Genomic DNA, 24080 nt, shown 5'->3' on the forward strand with positions numbered 1-24080 from the left:
TGTGCTTTGATATTATTTTGGTTACTCAAAAAACTTATCATTTCTCTCTTCCGAATGTTGGTTTTTATCTTTTCAGATTCACAAGAAAAGAGACTTGTTTAATTTGTTTCATGGAGAATGTATTGTGATTGTTTCTGACGATGTAGATCATCCTATTTGTGAAGGACAAGGCATTCTCTCAGGATTTTGTGGAATTTTAGCAAAAGACATATCCATATTTCCAATTCACTTTTTAAAAAATGGCCAGATTTACGTACGGCATACTTCAACCATTGCTTTGACCAATTTATAAGGGTATAGTTAAAATGCCTAAAGCTTCTGGTATTTCTCCTACGATTCCATTTTTCACCAACACTAAGGATTGACAATTAAGAAATGTTAAATCTCTCTTTATTTGGTTAAAAATGGAACCACAAAAGTGTTTCTTAGATCTTTCTGATATAATTAAGCATACTGAAGCTACAAGATGGATTGATAGATTATTCTGGTTTGTACTTTTTAGATTATTTATTTGCTTAAATATTTGAAAGTTTCGGAGTGTTAGAACTATTTTTTTTTTATTCTTGAAGCCGCGATTCTGTTTTAGGACCACCGAATCAAATGCAAGACGATATGTTTATAATTTTATGTGTATGAAGTGGGGCGCGAGAAAGATAAAGTTGTATGATGAAGTTTATGACCCTCTTGAGAGCAAAGCTGAGATAGGGGATAAAGGTCCAGTGGGAATTCCACGAGATCAATGGATTTCTTATGTTGATTACCATTTTAAAGATGAAAGAAAGGTACTTAATCAGATCCTTAATTGGTATGTCTTATTATATGGCGATTTTCTTGTATTTCTTAACTTCTAATTATCTTTCTGTAAGAAAATGTGGTGGCAGTAATCTTAATGGCAATTAATGAAGTTATGTTCAATTGTATTAGACAATTAAGTATAATAGTGTTGATTGAATAGATGTAACGGATTTTTTTATGATTAATGGTTGGAGTGAATTGTGTCTAATGAAATTTTTGAGACATCATCATACTAATATTGGAGTGAATATGTTAAGTGTTAGTGTTTGAGATTAATATTGATGTTTGTGTTTAATTATTAGAGTGGATGTGTCTAATGTTAGTTCTTTTGGATTAATATATTAGAAATATCATATCAATCAACTTTGGAGTAATAACTGCAGTAAATTTTATTTTATCAATTATATGAACCTTAAAAATGGCAAACTTTGATAATGCAGAAAATTGGTGTCACTCCAGGTCATTTATGTGTTTATGACTTCTTTTCATAATTTAGAGCCTTCGTATAGTGACCCCCAAGTCTTTTATGACTTGTTGGAACTGATAGTTTAGTCACCTGGTGGTTCGTTTGGTTTTTATGTGAATTCATGTATTTTGGAGCTTTTGAACCTTGGAAGGTCTATTTCAATCAAAAGTTCAAGAGGACGACCTCTGAATGCAATTCTGACGGTTCCATCATCTTCAAAAGGGTTATTTAAAACTAGTGGAATGGTCGGCGCATATGCTGAGGCTATCAGTGTAAGTTTGCGTCATTAGGTGTTTTAGCTTTTAAGATTTGACATAAGTTTGACCTTGGTAAATATTCTTGGTAAACATGCCCAAATGAGAATTTCGTCAGCATGGTTATCTCTGAAATGTCAAGTTTTTCCTTCGTGCAGATCTCGAGTCTTCCAAACTGATTCCAAGCCCACATGGATTTTTTTAGTTTAAAATGGAGTTAGAGTGAGGGAATCAGTTTTTATCGAGATAAACTTGAATGGAAGTTTTGATTGCTCTGTTGAGTCCGAAATGTTTAATTTGATTGGGTTGAATATCTTGTTTGCATGTATTGTGTAACACTCTAGATTTGAAAAGGAAAAATATTGCAGATTTTCAGAAGTTGCAGGTGCCCCCTATGGAGGCCACCTACGGACCGTAGGTTGAACCACGGACCATAGGTGGGGACCATGGTTGGCCACTTCAACTCTACCTAGAATTTTCAGAAAAGGCACGACCCACGGTCGCACCTACAGATCGTAGGCCATACCACGGACTGTGGTCCAGGTCCGTGGATCGTGACCCTCAACACCAGCTCTCTGAAGCCAAACGACACCTTGCCAGGACGGTATCATATACATATTTAGTTGGGAGTAGACTTAACACCGAGTTTGACTAGGGTTCAGCGTACCCATATAGTCCCAGATCTACTTGCCCCCTAGGTTATAAGTCCTCTCTATGGGTATCATTTGTAGTGATTACGCTAGTCATGCCTTTATACCCCTGACAAAGGTATATTTTGTCCACTTGATGGTGAATATACATCGGACTCCACATTTAGCTCACGTGGTTTTATGTTGGTTAGTAGTAGCTCTGAGAGTCAGACGTTAGTGTATCTAACCAGATTTTCAATTATATTTTAGTATTCAGTCTCAGCATGTTATGTACTTGGTCACTGTATTCAGTTTAGTTCATTTCTATACATTTCAATATATCCATCATGTTCATATTATATCATTGCTCAGTATGCTTTGTTCAGCTATATGGATGTTTAGCTTCATCCTATCTTGCATGCTCAATACCTTCCAAGTATTGACGCATACTCTGCGCTACATTTTTTCGAGCTATAGGTTTAGGTCCTCAGCATTCAGATCACGCGTAGATCGGTTCCTGATCCACATTCAGCAGCATCGGTGGTGATTCCTCATACTTCAAGGAAAATAGACATGTTTTCGTATTTTAGTCTTTCATTTGAGTTTCACTTTTGCTAGAGTTAGCTGGGTGCATGTCCTAGCATCTCTTGACAGTTAGAAGCTTTATTCAGACACATAGATTCAACTTTAGTATTTCGAGTTATAGTCTATTTTTATTAACTCTTATTCAGTATTTATATATTTTGACATGTATTGGGTATTCCCCACTATTAGTTATATCATGATTTAACTTCCGCTTTAGTTTATTTTTCGTAGACATATTCAGTTTTGCTTATGATATGCCAATTTAGGGTTAGCTTGGGGTCACTCGTCATACTAGGTCATGTGTTTACATCAAGGGGGTAACCTCAGGGAATGAAAAGCTTGGTATTAGAGCATTAGGTTTAAGAGTCCTAGGATGTCTGAAAAGCCGCACTACGTAGAGTCCTTTTCATGGGTGTGAAGTGCACCACATCTAATGAGAGGGTGGCTGTGAAGTGTCTTAGGAAAACTTCATTCTCTTTGCTACACTTATCGTATGTGAGGTATTATCCAAATTCTCATTTCTAATTCGTCGTTATGCGTTTCAGATCATGCCTCCTCATAGAGCTGATGGAAGGAATGCCAATGCCTGCAACACTAACACAGTTTCTCTAGTCCCAGACCATGAGGTTTTGAATGCAGAGTTTCTTAATGCTATCCATCTTTTGGTTCAGAATGTAGCCAACCAGAACAATTAACAGGTTCCAATTTCTACAAATGCTAATAGTGGATCAGTGGCAGCTAGGGTCCGAGATTTTGTTAGGATGAACCCGCCTGAGTTTCTAGGGTCACAAGTTGGTGAGGACCCCCAAAACTTCATTGATGAGGTAAAGAAAATCTTTGAAGTGATGCAAGTGACTAGAAATGATAGAGTAGATTTGGCGTCCTACCAACTTAAGGATGTGGCTCACATATGGTTCACGCAGTGGAAGGAAAATAGGGGTAACAATGCAACTCTTGTGACTTGGGAATATTTTATCGGAGCTTTTCTAGACAGGTTTTTCCTAAGAGAGTTGAGGGAGGCTAAGGCTCAGGAATTTACGAATTTGAGACAAGGTTCAATGTCAGTCCAACAGTACGGACTTAAGTTCACCCATCAATCACATATGGTATCCGATCCTAGGGTACAAACGAGTAAGTTCCTATTTGGGGTATCTGAATTGGTGAAGACAAAGTGCAGAAATGCTATGTTGTTAGAGGATATGAATATCTCTAGGCTCATGACTCATTTTCAGCAGGTTGAGGGAGATAATCTTAGAGAACTAGCTAAGGACAACAAAAAAGCTAGAACAAGCAACTATAAGTACTCTCAGTAGAAATTGGGTGGTGGAAATCTCTCACAGTTTCTGCAGACATCTTCATCTCCACCACCTTAATCAGCTAGTGCTCTATCCTCCAGGTTTCGACAGGATCAGGAAGGTAGGGCATCAGACTCTAAGTCTCAAGGGAGTACTTCAAGGAATAGGACCTACCAGACTTATTCAAAGTGTGGTAAGAACCATCTGAGCGAGTGTCTTACAGGAAAGGAATGATGTTTTGGGTATGGTCAGTCTGGTCACAGGTTGAGAGATTTCCCTTCTACTAAACAGGGAAATGAGGTAACACTAATAGGGCTCAGTCTACAGCTCCAGTAGCACCAGCAGGTCACCCAACTCAGTAGGGTACTTCATCTGGTACAGGTGGCATTCAGTGCTAGGACATGTTGTATGCTCTTTCGGCTAGCCAGGACCACAAAAATTCTCCTAATGTGGTCACATGTAAGCTATTGTTCTTTCATTTAGATGTTTATGCTTTGTTAGATCAAGGGGCTACTTTTTCCTTTGTAACTCCTTATATAGCAGTATATTTCGTTTTCAGTCCAGAAACTCTTTTAGAACCCTTATCAGCCTCTACTCCAGTTGGTGACCTAGTTATGGCTAGACGGGTTTACAAAAATTTCCCTATCACAGTCTCTCAGAAAGTCACCTCAGCAGATCTTGTAGATTTAGAAATAGTAGACTTTGATATGATTCTAAGCATGGATTGGTTACATTCATGTAATGTCTTAGTCGATTGTAGAACTACGATCGTTCTATTTTAGTTTCCAAACGAGCCAGTTTTAGAATGGAAGTGTAGTAGCACAGTGCCTATGTGTTGATTTATCTCTTACTCTAAGGCCAGAAAGATGATTTCCAAAAGGTATATCTATCATCTTGTTCGGGTTAATGATTCAAACTCCAAAACCCAGTAGTAAATGAGTATCCTGAAGTTTTTCCAGAAGATCTTCCTAGAGTTCCTCTAGAAAGGGAAATTGACTTCAGAATTGATCTCCTTCCAGATACCCATCCTATTTCCATTCCTCCGTATAGAATGGATCCAACTAAGCTTAACGAATTGAAAAAGCAGTTGAAAGACCTTCTAGATAAAGGCTTCATTAGACCTAGTATCTCTTCATGGGGTGCTCTAGTGTTGTTTATGAAAAAAAAAAATATGGATCTCTTAGAATTTGCATTGACAACCACCAGTTGAACAAAGTCCCATCAAGAATAAGTACCTTATCCCCAGGATTGATGACTTGTTCGACCAACTTCAGTGTGCTAGTTATTATTCGAAGATAGACCTCTGATCCATCAAAGATAACAACATCCCAAAAACAACCTTCAGAACTTGGTATGGTCATTATGAATTTGTAGTTATGTCATTTGGACTAACCAATGCTCCTGCAGCTTTCATGGACTAATTGAACATGGTTTTTAAGCAGTATTTGGACGTGTTCGTTATCATCTTCATTGATGATCATATCCTCATTTCCTCTAGGATTGAGGAAGAGCATGCGACTCATCTTAGAGTTATTTTGCAGACTCTCAAAGATCGCCAATTATTCGCTAAGTTTAACAAATGCAAGTTTGGTTACAATCAAATGCTTTCATTGGTCTTACCATATCTAGCGAAGGGATCCGAGTGGATTCTCAGAAAATAGAGGCATTGAAGCAATCGTCCAGACCCACCTCTCCAAAATATATAAGAAGTTTTTTGGGTTTAGCCAGTTATTACAAAAGGTTTGTGGAAGGATTTTCATCCATAGCTTCCCCATTAAATAAGTTGACTTAGAAAAAGGTTTTGTTTCAGTGGTCAGATTATTGTGAGAAGAGCTTCTTAAAATTGAAAACAAGGTTGACTACTTCTCCTATTTTGACTCTACCAGAGGGTTCAGACGATTATATGATCTATTGTGATACATACAAAGTCGTCCTAGGTTGTGTATTAATGCAGCGAGGTAAGGTTATAGCTTATGCTTCTAGACAACTTAAGGTACATGAGAAGAACTACCCAACTCATGACCTTGAGCTTGAATTCGTAGTTTTTTCCTTAAAGATTTGGAGACATTACTTGTATGGTGTTCACGTAGATATGTTCACAGATCATAAGAGTCTCCAATATGTGTTCACCTTGAAAGAGTTGAATCTTCGCTAGAGGAGATGGCTTGAATTCCTCAAGGACTATGACATAAATGTGCTTTACCATCCTGGTAAGGTTAATGTAGTAGTTGTGCTCTTAGTAGACTGTCCATGGGAAGTGTAGCACATGTTGAAGAAGAATGGAAGGAATTAGCATAAGATGTTCACCGGCTTACTTTACTAGGAGTTGGTTTTACGGACATGTCAGATGGTGTTGTGATAGTTTAGAATAGATCAGAATCTTCATTGGTAGCAGAGGTTAAGGAAAAACAAGACAGTGATCCTACATTGCTTCAATTGAAGAGTGCAGTTCATCAACAAAAAGTAGAAGTTTTCTCCCAAGGGGGAGATGGTGTGCTTCGTTACAAGGGTTACTTATATGATCTGCGGGAAGTCTTTTGGTGGAACAATTAGATGAGGGATATAGCAGATTTTATAGGTAAGTGCCTAATTGTCAACATGTGAAGATAGAACATCAGAAACCAGGAGGTTTGACTCAAGAAATTAACATTCCTACATGGAAGTGGGAAGTGATAAACATGGACTTCATTATAGGTTTACCTCATATTCGCAGACAACATGATTCCATTTGGGTGATACTAGATAGAGTTACTAAGACCGCTCACTTTTTGTCTATTAAGACTACATATTTAGTGGAGGACTACACTACAATCTACATTAATGAGATAGTCAGGTTACATGGGGTTCCTTTGTCTATCATATTAGATAGAGGTCCTTAGTTTACCTCTCATTTCTCGAAGTCATTTCAGAAAAGTCTTGGTACCCAGGTAAATCTCAACACAACATTTCATCCACAAATGGATGGTCAGACAGAGTGTACCATTCAGACCTTAGAGGACATGTTAAGAGCTTGTGTGATCGACTTCAAGGATAGTTGGGATGATCACCTTCTTCTGATAGAGTTTGCCTACAATAATAACTATCATTCCAGTATTTAGATGGCCCCTTATGAGGCATTGTATGGGCGTTGATGTAGATCTCTAGTTAGTTGGTTTCAAGTAGGTGAAGTAGCCTTGCTATGGAAAAAGTTCAACTCATCAGAGATAGACTAAAGACAGCCCAAAGTCATCAGAAGTCCTATGCAGATGTGAGGATAAGGGACTTAGAATTCAAAATCGATGATTGGGTTTTCCTGAATATGACATCTATGAAGGAAGTGATGAGATTTGGCAAGAAAGGAAAGCTCATTTCCAGATATGTAGGTCCTTACAAAATCTTGGAAAGGGTTGGTAAAGTGTCTTATGAGTTAGAATTGCCAGCAGAACTAGCAGCATTCCATCCAGTCTTTCACATTTCCTTGTTGAAGAAGTGTGTGGGTGATCCAGCCTCAATAGTACCATTAGAAAGTGTGGTTGTGAAGGATAGTTTCACTTATGAGGAGGTCCCAGTAGAAATTCTTGATCACCAGGTTCGTAGGTTGAGAAATAAAGAAGTCGCTTCAGTTAAGGTGTTGTGCATGAGTCAGTATTTAGAGGTAGTTACTTGGGAAGCAGAAGCAACCATGAAGGATAAGTATTCTCATCTTTTTCCTTCCTATGTGGATTCAACTTTAGTTAATAGTTCTTCTCTAGTGTCTCAGTTTACTCTTGCGTAAGATCAGTCTCAATACCTTTTTCCTTCACTTCTACTTGCATTTGAGCATATTTGCATGTTCATGGAACTCAGTTCAGTTAGATTTCAGTTCTAGTACTTAGTGGTAGAGATTGCAACTCTTTCTCTCTATATTCAGCTAGTTTAGACTCCATTTGAGGACGAATGCTCCCAAGGGGGAGATAATGTAACACCCCATATTCGAAAAGGACTAAAATTGCTGATTTTCAAAAGTTGCAGGTGCCCCCTACGGACCGTAGGTTGAACCATAGACCGTGGGTGGGGTTCGTGGTTGGCCACCTCAACTTACCCATAATTTTCAGAAAACGCATGACCCACGGCCGGACCTAGGGACCATAGGTCAGACCACGAGACGTGGTCCAGGTCCGTAGATTGTGACCCTCAATACCTGTTCTCTGAAGCCAAATGATGCCCTGCCAGGACGGACCGTTGGTGAGTCCACGGTCTGTCAACAAGGGGCCGTCGGTGGCTTCGATAGATTTTAAGTAAGGTCATTTTGGTTTCCCTTATTCATTGGACACCTAAACTATGCTATTTAATACCTAAACTACGTCTTTTTTGTCAGTTTTAGCCTAGTGACTAAGAGATTCATCCACAAAAATTAATCAACTTTAGCAAAAGAGGAGAAAGATGTGACCTAAAACCCTTCAAGAACGCAACAAGTTTTCTTTAGTTCCAGCCCTGAAATAGAAAGATTTCTTTATGAAATTCGTCACTAGGTATGTGGGATTTCACTAGTGGATTCCTTTCATCCACTAGGTCCCTAGAATTCAATCAGATTCTTGATTCCTATATCTTGCTTAGACTTAGTGTTGCTAAAACCATAGATATTGGTTTTGATTTAACTGTTACAGTATTCCTAATCAGATTAGCATGTTTTCTTGGAATCATTGCTTAGTTCTTTGCATGAAACTCTGAACCTTAGTTATGTAGATTCTCATAGTTCATGAATTACACTTGCTAGGTCAATTCCACATAATATACGTGCTTCAGTTTTTCAAATGTCACATTAACAGTATATAATTGTTTCATTCTTAGTTTTTGCATGTCAGTAATTAGAACTATTCAGCATTTCAATAGTTCAATCATAATGTATCATATACATATGCAGTTGGGAGTAGACTTAACACCTAGTTGGCCTAAGGTTCAGCGTACCTGTATAGTCCCAAAACTACATGCCCCCATAGTTTTATAATTCCCCTATGTGGGCAACATATTTAGTGATCACGTCAGTCATGCCTTTATACTCCTGGAGAGGTATATAGGGTCCTCTTGATGGGGCGTATACATCAGACTCCACGTTTAGATCACATGGTTTTATGTCGGTTAGTAGTAGCTCCCACAATCAGACTATAGTGCATTTGACCAGTTTTTCAATTATATTTCAGTATTCGGTCTCAACATGTTATGTACTTGGTCATTGTATTTAGTTTCGTTTATTTTTATATATTTCAGTATCTCCATCATGTTCAGATTATATCATTGCTTAGTATGCTTTGTTCATATTTATCTTATCCTGCATGCTTAGTATCTTCCAAGTACTGACACATACTCTGCTCTACATCTTTTTGTGATGTAGGTTCATGTTCTCAACATTCAGATCATGTGTTGATCGGTTCCCAATCCACATTCAACAGCATCAGTGGTGAGTCTTCATACTTCGGGGACAATAGACATGTTTTCATATTTTAGTCTTTTATTTCAGTTTCAGTTTTGCTAGAGTTAGCTGGGGGTATGTCCCAACATCTCTAGTCAGTTAGAAGCATTATTCAGACACAGTTAGATTCAACTTTAGTATCTCAAGTTATAGTCCAGTACTATTAACTATTATTCAGTATATATATATATTCAGACTGGTATTAGGTATTCCCCACTATTAGTTATCTCATGTTTTAGCTTCCGCTTTAGTTTATTTTTCATAGACATATTCAGTTTTTCTTATGATATGTCAGCTCAGAGTTAGCTTGGGGTCACTCGTGATCTAGGTCTCGTATTTACGTCAAGGGGTAGCCTCGGGGAGTGACACATTGTGAACTTTTACTAAGAAAAATTGTTAAAAATTGCAGCTTCTTGGAAGGGCTTCTAGTAGTGGAGCATTTATGAAACATGGGGAGGAGTCAAGATACACCACGATTTCTTTGAGAGGGGAAATCAAATAAGACCACAACTAGTTAATACCGTGCAGAAATAGATACACTTAACAGCTATGAATTTCTTTACCATTAAAAATCATGTGAGACTTGTTCCATACTATATCTATTTTCCGCACGGTAGTTCACTGGCCCTCTTTGATTTCCTCTATCATGAAAATCTTGATATGCCTTGACTTCTCTCTTCGTTTCATAAATTGTCCAATACTAGAAGCCCTCATCATAAGCTGAAATTTTACACAAATTTTATCTCAGAAAAAGTTCACACATGAAATTCACATGTCATCATTTTTTTATTACAAGTGAAATTCATTTATAAATACATCGTCACTTATCAAGTAGACTTCTTTGCAAGACAAAGTAATGGGTCATAACATAAGAAAATGAAGAAGCCTTACCCCTAATGCAAGAACCAGGGCCCTGTATGTTTGCCTATGAAAGAACTTAACACAATTAAACTCAAGGAAGGGAAAACCCCAGTTTTATTCTTTAAACTCAAATCACAATGACAATTTATCAACCTAAGAACTAACTCTCAGTTCTCCAAAAACTCAAACTCAATTCTTGTAACCAATCTCTCTTTATCTCTCTAAGAAGTAAAACTCACTTCTTGTTACAAACCTCTCCCTAACTCTCCAAGAAGTCAAACTCGCTTCTTGTTACAAACCTCTCTCAAACTCTATTTCTAATCTCTTGAAAGAATTCTAACCCTAGATATTCTTTTGTTTTTCGTTGTATGTCTCCTTGAATTACTTTTTCTCTTACTTAGAATAAACCACTCGATTTATGAATGTGCAAAAAACCACAGTATTCATGTGGTTCATGTTGTCTATCATCAAAATCTCTACGTTTGAAAGAGTTGCCAAACCATCTTCCCCATTTTGTATGACGACAAATCAACTTCATGTCCGGTACAATGTTAGTGACAAAAAAAATAAATAAAACTTCCCCCTTTTTGGAAAATAAAAAAAAGAAGAGTATAGTATAAAAACAACATAAGCTCAAAAACGCAGAGCCCAAAAGGGCAACACCTACAACAAATCAACATATATCAACACCAATCTAAAGATATTAGTCATCCTAACATAGGCCAAAAAAACACATCACCTATACAAACAGATTAACCAAACAAACAAGATGCACTATGGTTTATGCTCACAGAGCTCCACCAATATATCCACCAAATTCCAAACCACACAACAAGTGTAACATTGTCTTAAGCTGAAGCAAAAAAGAGCTGGAACGATATTTTTAAGAGGTGGAAGAGGAACGCTGTGACAGAGGTTGAGATAGGGGAAAAAAGCTACAGGATGCGATCCACTCGAGCATTGCTTTCGAGTTGTTGTTGAAGTAATTGTTCCTTCAGTCGATCGACTTCCCCTAAAATACAGCCTGATCAATACACAAGGTTTTAAGTTCGGCCTGAAGAACAACATTTTGTGCCCTGGCAGTATGTAAATCATTCAGAAAACTTGCATCAGGGCCAATAGGGCGAGGATCCGGAGCAACAACAACCTCATAATTCTCAGCAAGAAGGTGGCAATAAGTTAGTGTGGACCTGGTAACCATATTATTTCTATTCAGAGCTCGCCCTTCCCCTAATGGCACATTGGAATCCCTGAAACTACAGTGAGAAGATTCTCATATACCTACGGGTGAGGACCAGGTTTAGGATTAGTAACCCTTGCCATATACTTGATCATCTGAGTTGTCCAATCAATGGGATCCTTGTTCTCCAATGCATTTGCAATCCCATGTCTCGAAATAATATCTTATGTCTTCGTTCCCCTCTAGAAAAGACCCTTTATGAACCAACTCAAACATCAGATTTTGAAATGGTAATTATTTCACCCTTAAACACCTTTTTGGCCCTAGTCGTAGCTCTCCCCTGGGAATATTTGGAAGTGAGCAAGCTGTTTTGATCTTTGGCCCACACATTTTTAGCCAGCCCTACAATAGGTATATGAAAAGTTTCCCCAAGCCTAAGATGATCAAACACCAATTCCACCCCTTTAACAGACTAAGTGGTAAAATTTTCCTCTAGCACATTAAGATTTACATAAAATTCCACAACCTCAAGCTCATATACCATCATACTAGTATCAACAAACAAATCCCCACACCCCTGAAAATCCAATAAGTCGAAAACTCTCTTAACCATATCTAGGATCCTGGTTTCTAGATGAAAAGGCCTACCCCTACGAACTATTTTGGATCCAAAGTAGTGTTCCTTCCTCATAGCCAAGAATTTCGCCAAAGTTTTACTCTTTTTGTGCGACTGGGGGAGGATGCAGAGGGAATAGACTCAGATACTTTCTCAGGTTCAGAATCAAGCAAGATTAGGAAAAAGGTGGTTGAACCGGAGACTTACCTTTACGACGACGTTGTTTACTTGATTCAGTCATTTTGCTTATCCATTCCTGAATCGCACTTCTAGTGAAAGGGACATGGACGGTGGTCTTCTTTACGGAGATGTGCTTGCATGGACGCCTGGGGACTTGTGTACATAGGATACTGAGAGGAGAATTGTCAAGGTCCAGTTCTTGGGGAGTAGTGGTTGGTTGATGAGGAGGATTGGTTGTGATTGTTGGAATTGGGGTTTCTATTTAAGGAGGTGGTGTAGAAGTAGAGAGGTTGGGGTTGGGGTTTGGGTTTTTTGAGGGAGGAGGCGATGGATAGGGAGTAAAAGGGTCGTTGGAGGGGAATGTTGTCAAGGGTGAAGAGGGATGAGTCAGAGATGGAGATTTCTGAGAAGGATATGGTGGTGGTGAAGTTAACAATGTGTCAGTGGAGAGAGCTTCTTCCTCAGAGATGATGCATCAGGCAGAGCCAGAATTGATTCTCTCTTCGGCGAGGTGAATGAGTTCTCATCGTCGGAGTATATGACAAGAGGTGGAGTATTAGCCATGGAGTTTTCTGGGTTTTTATGTTATTTTCGGGTTTCTTGGGGTTGATTATTGTGGTGTGGGGTGGTGAATGATGTTTGAGAGGAGATCTTTGGAGGACAAATGCAACGATGGTGCTTTGATAGTGATGAGAAGTGTGATTAACGATTGGGTGCTTGGATGTAGGAGGTAACGTTTGGGAAAATGTGAGAAAGGGATTTATTTATTTTGGGCTTTTGAGGAATATCCTGCTTAGGAATCTGCTTTTATTTTGAAAAAGAGATATAGAAAGTGAACGAGGTTCTTTAAGCTTCAGATGGGGACAAGGTCATATATATGAGTGTGATGCAAAGATGAATAAGGAGGAAGATGAAATGCATAATTGAAAGGATGAGAACCCAGTCTTAGACATATGAGCACTTTTGTACCATAGTTATAGGAAACTAAGGGTAACATCATTAGACCTGGTTGATTTTTTGTCCCATTTTAGATATGTACCTAATACATGATACCAAGATGAGTTAGTGAGAAATAGTTGTTGTATTTTATATTTGACAAGACTTTAAGATATGAATGTTTGAGGAAAAGGGAGATAAGTATTAGTCTTGAAACATCAGCCCTAAGGCGAGATGATTTCGCTGAAATGGTTCTCTTCCAAGAGCTTTAGTGAAGATATCTGCAAATTGGTCCTCAGTTTTGCACAAGCTCATGATGATGAATCCTTTTTCAACATTATCCAGAAGAAAGTACTGCCGCACATCTATATGTTTGATCCGTTTATGTTGGATCATATTCTTTGCCGTGTTTACAACACTTTTATTTTCACACCTAATGGGTATGCAGACAACCCTGATTCCAAAATCCTCTAATTGTTGTTTTATCCAAATTAATTAGGCACAATAGGATAGCGCAACAACATATTCCACTTCAGCTGTTGAAAGGGCTACTGAATTTTGTTTCCTTGTTGCACAAGATACAAGACATGGTCCTAGGAAGTGAGCCATACCAGATGTGCTCTTTGTGCTCACTATGTATCTAGCGTACTACATCTGCAAATCCTACCAGGTCAAACGAGTCTCCTGTTGGACACCATAGAACCAAGTTCACCATAACTTTGCGATAGCGAAGTATTCTTTTCACAACCTTTAGATGGGATTCTTTGGGGCAAGATTGAAACCTAGAACATAGACCAATGTTGAATACAATGCCATGTCTGCTGACAGTTAGATATAGAAGAGATTTAATCATTCCTCTATACATTCTGTCATTCCTCGAAGAACCAGTTTTATCCTTATCAAGCTTGGTTGTTGTTCCAATGGGGGTGTCGTTTGTCTTGGCTTCATTCATCTCAAACTTCTTTAGCAGCTCTTTAATGTACGTTTGATGATGGATTGAGGTAACTAAAGAAGACTATTTGATTGGAATACCTAAGAAGAAATTAACTTCTTCTATCATACTCATCTTATATTCGATGCTCATTAGTTGTGCAAATTTGACTCTAAGTTCAGCATCTCCCCCCCCCCCCCCAAAATATGATATCATTTACATATATCTAAACTATGAGTAAATCTTTACCTTGTTTCCTAAGGAATGGGGTATTATCTATTTTTCCCCTTGAGTACCCATGTGTGAGAAGGAAACCAAATAAGCGATCATACCATGCTCTTGGTGCTTGCTTTAGCCCATACAATGCTTTGTCTAGTTTGAACACGAACTCTGGATGATCTGAACTTTAAAACTGGGGAGGTTGTTTGACACATACCTCTTCTTGACAAAACCCATTTAGAAAGGCTCTCTTGACATCTGTTTTTTTTTTTTACATCTGTTTGATAAAGTTTGAACTCTGTGTGTGCTGCAAATGCTATTAGCATCTTGATTGATTCCATTCTTGCTATGGAGACAAATGTTTCATCATAGTGTATTCCTTTTTCTTGATTGTATCCTTGCACTACTAACCTATCCTTTTTCGTGTGACTTGTCTTTGATCATCTAGCTTGTTTCTGAATACCCACCGAGTTCCAATTACTGATATGTTATGTGGTCAAGGAACCAGGTTCCAGACTGGATAAGTTCCTCTTGCATGGCAATAATCTACTTCATATTTGAAAGAGTTTTTTTTTAATTATTTTTTGTTTAATTAGGGATAGATATGCTAAGAAAGCACATATGTTTCTTAGTTTCGATTTGGTATGAATCCCTAAATCCAATGGAGTGAGAATGTTTTGTATTGTATGAGAACTTTGATGTTTCCAATTATTTGGATGATTTGTCAATGTATTTTCTGATGTTGATGGACCAGGTTCTACAATCTCTTCCAGATCTGCCATTTTGGGAATGTTTGGAGTCAACTTATCAATTGGTTCTTTTGGTAGATTATCATCTGATTTACTTTTTCCAGGTTGTTGGTTATTTGTCATGGCTAGATCATCCTGATTATATCCAACATTCCTTTACATTGCGCTTTTTTCTCTGTCAAAATTACATGGACTCTTTCCTCTACACGATTTGTCCTCTTGTTGAACACCTTGTAAGCCTTTCTTTGTGATGAGTATCCAAGAAACACTACTACATCACTCTTGCCATCAAATTTTCCTAAAGTGTACTTCCCGTTGCTGTGTGCATCGCAAATACACCTAAATGGCTTAAGATGTGCCAAATTTGGCTTCCTTCCTTTTAACAGTTCGTAGGGAGTCTTATTCAATGCTGACCTGATCATGCACATGCTAATAAGATAACATGCAATGTTTACTGCCTCAGCCCAGTAGGATTTTGGAAGATTGCTTTATGTTAACATGGTTCGGGCAATATCTTCCAATGTTCTATACTTGCGTTCAACTACACCATTTTGATGTGGTGTTGGTTCGAAGAAGTTGTGATCAACACCATTTGTGGCATCGAAGTTTAGGAATTTATAGTTTTCAAAATCCAACCCATGATCTGAACGGATGTTAGTAATTTCACTATTAAATTTTTTCTGAACATGTTTCACAAAGATTTAAAACATATCATATGTCTCATCTTTTGTTTCAAGAAATATGGTCCATGTGAATCTGGAGTAGTCATCTACAATCACAAAGACATACCTTTTTCCTCCTCTACTTTGTATGCGCATAGGTCCACATAGATCTATGAGAAGAAACTCTAAAGGTTTTGTTGTGCTTACCATCGCTTTTGATTTGAAATAGGATTTTACTTGCTTCCCTTGAGCACATTCCCTATAGACTTGTTCACCATCGAGTTTCTTTGTAGGTAGTCCTTTGACCAGATCCCTTGATATAAGCTTATTGATTGTAGAAAAAATGATGTGCCCCATTCTTTTGTGCCAGAGAAGGGAAATGTCAGTGACGGTGCTAGGACAAATGAGTGAGTTCTCTAAAGGGCTCATAATCTTACTTTTTTCCATATTCTTATTCCTTTTTCTGAGAAGGAACATTTTCCCTAAGATTGAGTTCATCAGTTTACATTCGTCAATGGTAAAGATGACCTTGTTTCCTTTTTCGCAAACTTAGGATACACTTAGTATATTATGTTGTAGTTTGTTAACATAGTACACATTGTCTATTGCTTGAGTGAAGTTAGGACCCACCTTTCAAATTCCTTGTATTTCTCAATTTTTCCCATTCCCAAAGGCCATATTTCCGCCTTTGAAGTTCTTCCGTGAGAGGAACTGTTTCTATCACCAGTCATGTGTCCGGGGCATGCATTGTCCGAGTACCATCTTTTTAGCATTCCTCCTTCTGATACCTGCAATTATTAATAACAGGTTAGTTTTGGGTACCTAGATCCACTTGGGTCCTTGTTTGTTAGAGAATGGGTGAATGAGACTCTTGTTAGCCCAACTTGGAAGAACTTTAGATATAGGAACTAGTTTCGTGACTCCTTTTCTATGTGAGTTTTTGAGAAAGTTCAAATTGTTTTTATGAGCTGTTTGTTTTTTGATACATGTATCACTTTTGTGGCATGTCAATCCACAATGATTGCATAAGCAATCTATGTTTGGATTTGATGAATTCTTATAAAAACCTATTCCATGTCTAGTGGGGAATTGCCTCTTTTGGAGGCTATCGAGTAGTATGGAGGACTTGGTCCATCTCATACGGTGCTTTGCTTCCATTTTAGTCTGGTGAGGTTCTTTTTGGAGATGTTCATTTGTTTTGACCATGGCATGTAAGTTATTGCTCAGTTCTTTTAACTTACTCTCAAGGCAATTATTTTGATTTTTCTAAGTTCTCATTTTCTTTAGTATGATGAAAGCTTACCTTGTCATGCTTTTCTTCTTCTTCAGAATCTGAACAAGTCATTAGTGCTTGAATAGTTTCTTGTGATTGACAAATTTTTCTTCCTTCGCCTGGTTTAGTTAAGGCCACCATTGCGAGAAAATCATATATTTCTATCTTCTCGATTGCAAGTAGTGACAAATTTTCTTTTTCCTCATCCTCAGATTCTTCTTCTGATGAGTTCCCTATTGCAGCAAATGCTTTCTTTATTGAGATATATGCTTCTTGATTGGTCATCCGTCTATTCGTGGGAATGTATTTTTCATTCTTGACATCTTTCCCTTTATTTGGGTTGCTCCTTTTGTGTTCCAGTGCCCAAAGTGGACAAAACTTGATAAAAGGATATGGGATTCCACACTTATGGCATACTTGTGTCCTTGAATTTTCAGTCACCTTTTGAGGACCTCTCCTTTGAAATGTTTGTCATGTTTTTAACATTCTTGAGAACCTTTTGGTCATTAGTGCAATATTCTCACCCTCAAAATCTTATGGTGTTCTAGCCTTCAGAAGCAGGTTTTTCTCTTTTCTCTTTCCTCCAATTTCCTTCTCTTGGTTCTTCTTAAGTTCATAAGTCATAAGATTTCCAATGAATTCATCCATTGCTAGCTTATCTAGATCCCTTGCTTTAGTGATAGCTTCAACCTTACTTTCCCATGATTCTGGAATAATACTTAGGAGTTTTCTAATTGCCTTTCCATTTGGAATTATTTCTCCCAAAGGGTAGATTTCAATAATAATGGCGGTGAATCTGGTATGGATGTCTTGTATTGTTTCACCTTCTGTCATTCTAAACAGCTCATATTGCCTGTTTAGATTATCAATTTTGGATTTTTTTTTACATGAGGACTTCCTTCATGAGCAATCTGCAGCATTTTCCATATTGCTTTGGCATGTTGGCGTGATGAGATTCGATTGTACTCATCTACACCTATACCACACATCAAGATCTTTTTTGCCTTTGCATTGTTTTGTATTGCTAGCTTGTCCTCTACATACCATTTTTTCATGACCTAAGGGTACCCCCTAGACGTAACAAGGCACATAGAACCTCGAAAGTCTCCATGTAAGCCACTTAGCATATCATAACATAAGCAATAGAACAATAAGAGTAAAAATGCATTTCAAGTCCAAAATTTTCATAAAGGAAAGCGGAAGTGTAGACTTGTCTCAATTAGCCATCTATTACAATACTTGAATCAAATAGGGTCACAGTCCATACAACATAATTCGAAAGTCAAAAACAAGAATGAAACTACTGAATGAAAATATTTGTCCTCGAATCATGAGGACTCACCAACAAGCAAGGAGAAATGAACAAATCCAAGCTCTAGCCACAATGAGGACCTCCTTGAGAACCAGATCTACACTTGGGAAAAATGTAGGAAAATATGGGTTAGTACAAAAATGCACTAAGTATGATAGTCATGCATAAAATCGTGAAAACATGTTAAAAGGGACATTTTAGTTGAATGCATTAAATTTACTAAGTTAAAGCATCATTTGGAAGATAATGGCGTAATTAACTCATATATCATCATATCATAAAAGGAACATACCATAAATACCTTCAAAGCATACTTGTTCAATGCATGAATAATATCCCATAATCCCACCCATACTAAATAAAGCTTCTTGAGTAACTGTAGTTCATAATTCATACTATCATAAAGGGAAATTAGCCTTAACCGACGTAGGCCAAGTGAGCTTACCATGGAATCTGGTGTCTACCCCACACCGAAAATGGGTTTTCCTACTTGCCTAGGGTAGAACCATAATCTTAGCTTAGGCGGATCCACTAGCTAAAGACCTATGTGGGCACATAGTTATGGGATAATGAGATTGCTACTAGAAACCTGAACTCAATTGAGGTATAAGGTTTCCATCTCAATACATACTTTGGGAACCCGAACACAACTAAGGTAGAAGGAACCCATTTGAAAGCCGGACTCAACTAGTGTAAAAGCTTTCATTGGGAAGTCGGACTCAACTACCGTACAAGCTTCCATCGCATATTCATATCCACTCAGTGCTAAGCATCAATTACCATAGATTACATATTAAGTCTTGACTTAAGTGCATATTCATGGAAGAATGTCTTGACACTCAATCCAACATAATTCATACTATAGCTATAGATTCAAAAGGTGAGAATAGCCTTTCAACCTAAGAATCATCATATTGTGAGAACACCGTTCACATCATACCATATTATTTCAACCTAAGAATCATCATATTGTGAGAACACCGTTCACATCATACCATATTCATACATAAGTGTGCACATGAGGACAACCTCCAACAATACAATAACTAGATCATAACCATATTCACTTTACTCTCAAAGTGTTCTTAAAGCGTATACATAACCCTCATAATCATGCATAATTCTCATACTTTACCCTTCAAGGACCATAGATCATATTCAATTAACACATCTAGAATTACTACATTATACACAGATATAATTATAATTCAAGTAACCCAATCACTACATACATAATCTCATACCATTTTTCTATAATCAACAAATCCACATCAGAAGATCATAAAACTATAATAACTATTCAATTCAATCATAATATAAAGTAATTAAATCAATAGAATCATTTTCCAAAGGAATCCATGACTTGGAGACAAACCCTAGCTTTTGGGGAATTTCTATCTTTGAAATTGGGGTTTTTGAAGGGACTCCATGGATGAAAACTATCCATGGATGAAGGAATACCATACCTTAGCAATGGAATCCAATGAAATTGAGTAGAAAAACTTGCTCCTTGAACCCTAGCACCAACTTCCTTCTTCTTTTTCTTCCTTGAAGTTCTAGAGAGAAAATTTTGGGAGAGGAGATGAACTTTGGGAAATAATTAGGTGTTGTGAAAATATGACTTAGTTTAGGTGAATTTGACTAGAAAACTGACTTATATAGTGACCCTCAACTTACCAAAAATGGCTCCACTATGATATGACTTAAAATGGAATTTTCCAAAATAGCCCTCACTTAAAGTGATATGCCAGGTGCCACGAGGGGCACCACGAGTTGTGGTCAAGACCACTAGTCATGGTCCCCTCCGTGGAGTTAAGGTAGTGTCTTGGGCAACATGTGCCCTTAGCTCACAAGCCCAAGGCATCTTCATGAAGGGCTCCACGAGCCGTGGTGCAAGGCACGAGCCATGGTCCCTCTCGTGGACCTTGAGGCAGTGGCTAAGCCACTTTTCTTCACCATGCCCACACCACTGAGGAATGACCAAGCCCACTCCCACGAGTCATCTAAGGCTTTACGAGCTGTAAAGTGGCTCATGTGGAGGAGCCAATTTTGGATAGCCTTGGCCCTTGCCCCTTTGCCCTTGGCCCTAGGCCACCTTTATGACTCTAACCCTCAATCTGAGTGCTACACATTTCTTACATTCTTTGGGTACTTTGGCAACTCTATCAACTTCTGTCTTCATGGGTATTGTTGTTCCATCCAGTACAACTCCCCAAAGATTTGGGTTTTCTCCTATAAGATGGTCCATCATGCGATTTTTCCACCATCCATAATACTTTCGATTGAATAGTGGTGGTCGTGTTTCCGAAGATTCTTCCTGTGGGGTTGGTGGTGCAGCCATTGATCCTTTTCAAGATGTAAATATTTTGATGAAAAGAGTTGCTCTGATTCTAATTGAAGAAACCTTACCCCTAATGCAATAAGGAGGTTCTTGTATGTTTTCCTACGAAAGAACTTAACACAATTAAACAAATATGTTTTCTTTAAAATTTTCCTTGCTCAAGGAAGGGAAAACTCCAATTTTATTCTTCAAACACAAATCTCAATTACACTCTATCAACCTAAGAACTAACTCTCAATTCCCTAAGAAGTCAAACTCGCTTTCTGTAATGAATCTCTCTTTATCTCTATAAGAAGTCAAACTCACTTTTGTCACAAATCTCTCCTTAACTCTCCAAGAAGTCAAACTCGCGTCTTGTTACAAACCTCTCCCTAACTCTCCTTTTAATCTCTTGGAAGAATTCTAACCCCAGATCTTCTTTCTTTTTCGTTGTAAGTATCCTTGAATTACTTTTGCTCTTGCTTAGAATAAACCACCCTATTTATGAACCTGCAAAAGACCACAGTATTCATGCTTTCGCCTTGTCCTTTTATAGATACTGATTTTTGTGTGCCCGATTTGTATAAGGAAGGACATTAGGTTTTTTCATATTCCTTTTAGAACTCGTATGCCATTTTTCCTTATTTGCATTGGACTCTATTCCTTTTAATGTTTTCCTCTTTTGACTTGAATTACTTCTTAACACAAACTCTTCCTTTTTTTGATTTCTGCTTGAGGTCTTTTTCTTGCCTGCTACTTTTGAATTCTAAGCTCACTTATATGAACATGGTTTTGTCTATCATCAAAATCTCTATGTTTGACAGAGTTGCCAAACCATCAACAAATGTAACAAAATAGTCAAAACAACAATTCTAAATACTCAACTCAACTCATGATAACACATTACATAGTGATATACTACTACTACTACAAGAACACCCCTTTTTCTATCCATTTTCTTCAACTTCCAAAACAATTTAGCCAAAGGTATGGTTTGATTAAAAACACATTAAGATCAAAGAGGATTGTAATCTTATAGTACTAGTTATTTGAAGAGAACTTCTTCTTTAGGTGATGAACACTGAAATTTTCACAAGCTCAATCTGGGATTTCATACTTCCATAATCTTCATAGGTTGATGCTTCAACTAAGATTCTCAGAAGAACCGGAAACTTCATAGATCGATGCAGAAGAGGATTTGTCCCACGAATGTTTCCTAACACAATTACTCTAAGGTGATCAAAAGTTACGTTTGCAAATGTTAATTCCAAATCAAGATATCCTGCGCTAGAGGTACACCACTATTAACCACCTAAGAAAAAGCAATAAGAACACCAAATTCGAGTCAGAACCTTGAATTCCAGAGATAGTAAATATGGAAAGGTTCTCATTAAGCACTAGAGATGAAATATAATTCTCATCAAGCGAAGAATGATGTATTGTTTACCATTGTTGGAGATTGTTGACCTTTTCAAATTGTGGATTGATTTGCAAACTACTAATAGAAATCGTGGAAAGTACAAATCCCCAATTTTGCCAAGAGTAATATATTCTACAATACTTTTATGTAGTCTAAATTTTGATTCATATATAAAATTTGAGGAGATTTGTACCTTGGTAAATGGAGCAATTCACATCACAAAAGGCAAGCACTGATTTGTCACTTTCAAGGCTCTTTGTATTTGTCGTTCGATTTCAGTTAATTCTCCCCATATAGTCATGATTTTTTTATAATACCTATATAAGTAAAAATAGGTATCTTTATGATAAAAGTTTAATAACGTTAAACTTTTTATATCAAGGATGCATAGTATGTATAAAGTTACCTTTCATTTGTAACAATTACTTCTCGTTTTAAGCTTCGTGCTTCTCCATTTAGTGCTTTTAGTTTGATTAAAATACACATCATATCCAACTAAAAAAAATGTGTTATCAAAGACAAATTTTATTTATGGGTGTAATACACAACAAACATTTACTGAAATTTACCAAAGAAACTCCCATGAGTAATCTTTTCAACTTCATCTAAGGAAATAAGTTCTTTAAAAAATTGTTGAATCTGAAATTGATCTTTGTCCTCTACGAACTATGTGTTGTTCATGAATTCGGCTTTCGAGGTCCTTATGCACAAATTAAAGATTTGGTTTAGCTCCTTTTAACTTTTTATTTATAATGTAGTAACTTTGATTAATTTGAAAAGAGTTGTTCCATGCATTAACATCTTTGTTGAAAACAATCATCTGTATTTTTGTTCCCCGTGGTAAGACTTATAATCATTAGACTCTCAAAATAATTCAACATATTAAGTAATGAATACGATACAATATTAAAATAGAGGTACCTCTTCGTTGACAAACTTATCCCTATCTCTTTCGCATGATATTTTTGTTTTTACATTAATTTGTGTAGGTTATTAACTTTTTTCATTGACACTTGTTCTTTTTATCCTTAGACATCTACATTACTTTCACATCAAATTTCTCACACCTATGATTTCTACATGTAAAAAATATATACAAACATATTTTTCACTTCAAAAAATTGTTATATATTCTCACTAGTCATAACAAAGAATAATAAAAACATACAAATTGTGATATTTATAATTCATGTTTCAAGAAAATTCATTTATGACACATATTAAATGTTACTTTATTTAAGATACTAAATTTCATAGAATTAGCAGTAGTTCAATTTATTTTTTATAAGAAAAAAATATAATTTTTTTCGTAGACAGAAAGTCGTCCTTTCAATAAATAATAAGTGAAAATACAATATTTAATAAAAAATATTTAAAATACTTCAAATAGAAAGTTAAAGTTGACATATTTCCATTTATTTTGTATCATTGTTAATCCGTAAAGATACTAATTACATCTGACATATTTTTCTAGTTAGATTTCTGTTATTGAAAATGTTTTTATTATGTCATTCTTTTGTGACATATCATTTAGTAAGTTATTATGTAATTTGATGATAATTTTTTAGGTAAATATTTTTTATTATATTCATATATTTTCGAAATTTTCTGTTGTTCAACTATGTATATTTTCTAATATAGCCATGCTTAATAAAAGACCTTCTACTATTCGCTTTCACAATATCAAAATATTTATTGTCTAATTTATATTAATATACAAAAAATTTAGGCACTTCAATTTAAAATTTTATGTTATTTGTATGTCTTCTAGAGCGTTACTAAACTCATAAAATATACTCATCACTTATGACACGTGAAAAAATATCGTAACAATATGAAAAAAATTTAATTATTTATCAATATATACCACTAGGCAGTATGTTAATTGTCTTTTTAATAACAATAAAAATAATAAACAGTCAATATGTATAAGTAGAAGTGAGGAGGTAAGCCTTGCTTTATCAATCAT

Source organism: Solanum stenotomum, chromosome 9, assembly GCF_019186545.1.
Source record: "Solanum stenotomum isolate F172 chromosome 9, ASM1918654v1, whole genome shotgun sequence".
Taxonomy (NCBI): Eukaryota; Viridiplantae; Streptophyta; class Magnoliopsida; order Solanales; family Solanaceae; genus Solanum; species Solanum stenotomum.